The sequence below is a fragment of the Triticum aestivum genome, chromosome 3B (genome assembly GCF_018294505.1).
Source record: "Triticum aestivum cultivar Chinese Spring chromosome 3B, IWGSC CS RefSeq v2.1, whole genome shotgun sequence".
In the NCBI taxonomy this organism is placed as follows: Eukaryota; Viridiplantae; Streptophyta; class Magnoliopsida; order Poales; family Poaceae; genus Triticum; species Triticum aestivum.
In genome coordinates this window covers 767,615,001-767,619,096 of record NC_057801.1, presented here as the reverse complement: position 1 = coordinate 767,619,096, position 4,096 = coordinate 767,615,001, and the positions used below count along the sequence as shown (strand labels likewise).

Genomic DNA, 4,096 nt, shown 5'->3' with positions numbered 1-4,096 from the left:
TCTGTTTTAACCATGAGCCAGAAAAAACGCATTCAGCATGTACCTATTCTTATTAGGAGGACAAACGAGGAAGAAATGATTATGTGAAGCATCTGTTCTTACCAGTAGCACAATTTTCCTTACCAATGTCGAATCGGTGAAATCATCCCTTTTTTGGTAGTGCATATTCTCAACAAGAACAAGAAGTGCATATACGTTCTCATGAGTGGGCTACACTATAAGAAGTCATGAACAAGAAGTGTCAGAGCATTTGCACATGATATTAGGCAAAGAACAAATACAAGTGGTAATCTGATCAATTCGATCAGTTTTCAAGCACAGAATTATACATATAGAGCAAAACTAAACATCTATCATCAACATCACTTACAGGTCGATGGGTTTGCATCCACCAATAGCACTACTTCCAAATCTATTGATTTGCAACCGAAACAGAGAAATATCACACGCAAAATAAAAGAAGATAGAGATAGAAATAGATTATATCACCCTGGGAGGAATCATGGAAAATCCACGCAGCTCTTTCAACAAGCACCAAAAAACTGATATTTAAAGTGTTGAAGAAGTAAATGATAAAAATTACCCAATGGCACCATTATGTTTTTGGAGCTGTGATGCACGATCCCTGGTTTCTCGATCATAACATAAGTTGGTTTATACATCCCCATGCTTAACTTTTTCTGAATTCACTTCTCTTCTGCAAATTGAGAAGAAACAGATTGATAGCTGATCAATGACAACATGCTTCAAAAAGAAATGGGATAACAGCCAATACTCTAAAAAATAATAATGACCAGGCATCAATTTGTTTTCTACTATAAAGTGTAAATCAGAACAACAATTTACCTTTAAAGGCATTGGCATATCTGTTTCATTGTTGCCATCGTGGTCATAGCAAAATCATATAGACCCGTGACATTGGCAAGCGATTTCTTCTGGAATTCATTGATTTCTTTCACAATTATCAATCCATGCACAAGAGTTAACATGACCTGAGGGAAGAAATAGAAGCATATGACTCACAAGCTCACAAGGAAAAAAAATCCAATGGAACCAGGCACGAACCAATCTGTTACGCGATTCCTCAGTAGTCCAAATAAAGGGTAGGTGAGATGTGTTTACCTACGGAAGATGAGATTTGTGAGGATGCATAACGCATGTGAATTCATCGAGGGAATAGGGCTCCTTCAAAAAAAAAGGATCAATCCATGCATCAAGAATTTCTTGTAGGTGGACGGACTGTACAACAGTACAACTTTGTAGGCTATTCTGGTATGCCGATCAGGAGGGACGAAGCCACCGTACCGCGAGGGATGAAGACGACAACGCACGTCTAGGGGAACCGCTGAACTGCGAGGAATGAAGCCAACGGCGCACGCCGCCGCCTTGGGAAGAACCCAGGCAATGTGGTGGAAAAGTCATGAGAGGATAGAAAGCACGGAACGGGCCTGTGTACTCTACTTTCCTGGGCCTAACCTATGTTTCTCAGGACTGGTCAGCCCGATTAAGGACAGAATGCCTAGGTCCATTAACGGAGCAGCAGCCCATTTATGGTGGGTAAGTGGGGCGCAATGACGGAGCGAAAAACGCGCAGGCGCGACCGACGGAACGAACGGCAGATCTGTAGCGTCTATTAGCCAGATCCGACGGTAGAGGACGTCAAATTGCTGTGGAGGGGCGTGGGTAGCTCCGTTTTACTGTTTTGTAATGCCTAAATCTTCTACATCCTTGCCTCCACAAAATCCCCAAATCATGAACATTGCCACGAAATCCACACGAAACTTGTCTTCAAAATAATACCATGAATTTGTTTCCGTTGTGCATAGTGCACATATGTTCCATCTCAATACCGTCTCATTGGTTTGTTTATGTGAAGATTGTAAAAAAACAAATCTCCCGAAATCAACTGATGCAAGTTACCATTTTCAGGCAACTTAAAATAGTAAGCACGGATTGATAATGACTTGCATTTTCTTGAGAACCTTTCATATGCATTTACCTAGTGAGTGAGATATATGTACTAGTCTTTAATGATATTCTCTTAGTTGATCGAGTCAAACAAGAAATAAAGTTGTTTAAAATGAACATGAACTGAGACCAACCTGGAGACTAGTGCCAACAATTTCATGAACTAACTTCTTGGTGTAATGCAACAGCAGCCAGAGAACATTAGTTGGTAGCCATGTCAGTTGGAACCTAGACCATTGGGTGGTGAGCCATTGAACAGCGAGTACAGAGACACAATTGCTCACTGTGTAGATCCATAAGTTCTCCAGAATTGATATGCCTCGAGGCTCTGAAAACAAGAATAATGGCGGGCGAAACAAACTTCCATCTTCACTAACTATCTAGCCCCTTAAATTTGCCAAAGCAACTCTGCGCGGACTCAATGATCTCCGGTGTGATACCATCACCAGCAGCCAGCTTGTACTGCTCAAACTTAGCTTCTTCACACTCCAACGCGGCTTTCTTTCAGGGCCTGATACTTCCTGGAAATGAAGTTGGTGGTCAGCTCTGGTCTGGCACATGGCCTTGCAAGCATTTCTTTCTTTTAGGGGCTCAGCAAAATAACAAGTGCAATTGGGTCAAAATGCCAAACAATATGAGGATAAGCATCAAACTATATGTGGAGAAACATTATCAGCCAAAGTTTGTGCACTGAAAACACTCAAAACTAATCTGGATTCTTGGTGAGAAAAGCAGTTTTAACAAACTCAACAATATAGACACGTGTAAAGGAATCAGAAACATGTTGCTGTGATTGCTAACTGAACTTCACCTTACATTGAAAAGCTATATTGTACTTGAATCAGACATAAAAAGGAATATGTTTTACTAAGAAGTCGAAACTAAAAAGAACTGTTGACCAATTTGATAAAGAGATGAGTATATCAGCTTGTGAAGATATGCATTCAATAATTTGTAACACCCTACGGCCCAACAAGCCTAACAGATTTCCTAGAACACCATTTGCACTTCGGCTTGTTGGTAAGTTTTGGGGATGCTGTTGTGAGGCATGTCCTATGTGGATGACCTCGAGTTATTTCCTTTTATTTTTTGTAAGCCGATTCGTTTGGCATTATCATAATTATATAACATTCCTTTTGAAACAAGGAAAATTGCACTTCAGTTCTCGTTCGTGCAAATGGATCAACCCGGAAAGTGCTACGTCTTCGGCCAACAAGGGTTGGATGCAAGTGCAATTCAGCCACTCTGGCGCCAAGTCATAACACATCAAGACCACAGTTAACACAATTAGATCAGTTACTGAATTCATCTACGAAGCTCATAGTGCATCAAACCAAGTGTAAAAGAAAAAGGAAATAAACTGATGTGGTTCCATCATGTATTATCCACTCACCACTCACATCCAAGAGGTTGAACGACACAGGGATCTACCCAATGCTCCTCACCATTGTGATAGCAGCCCAAACTTTTTGGTGATCTTCACGCGACACTTGGATTACTCAAATCTTCGTCAGAGGATTTCCATACTTCACTGCACATGACCTGAGCTCAGAAGTGCTTATAAAGTCCAAAAAAAAAACTGGGAGCACATTACAGGCATATATCATGTTGCCTAGGGGAATTAAAGACGATATATAAGTTATTAGCACCTTGCAATGATCCAAGAGATGCAGCGAGGCCACACTCCCCAAAGTTGAGCTGGATGTTGTCTCTGATAACTTTACTTATGTTGAACTGGGTGAGGATGATGGGATCAGCCTCTCCTCTGCTCGCGTCGATGAAGACCTCCATCACCATGTACCTGTTCTTGAAGTGAACCATTGCTTGAGACAGCTAGTGCTCCTGGTTATCGTGGCCTGGATTTTCATGCAGATGGATGCCAATCAAAATTACAAACGAAGAAACCTCTTCAAGAGAACCAAGGCGGTGCAGAGTACATGCAGCCCATCAAAAGATTTCTCTTCACCACTATAACATCAAATGAGCACACCATTACAAATTTCAGTGTGGGTACCGGTACACTAAATTACCAAATCACCTGAGCACCCTTATTATTCACTTTTCGCACCTGCAATTGCATCATACTCTGTTATCAGATACTCCCTCCGTTCGAAAATACTTGTCCTAG

The 4,096-nt window shown here is 41.2% G+C and overlaps 1 pseudogene; it reads right to left on the bottom strand.

Moving 5' to 3' along the window:
• Positions 1-2,275: 2,275 nt before the first annotated feature.
• On the bottom strand, positions 2,276-3,789 carry LOC123066447 (probable ribonuclease P/MRP protein subunit POP5; annotated as a pseudogene).
• Positions 3,790-4,096: the final 307 nt, after the last annotated feature.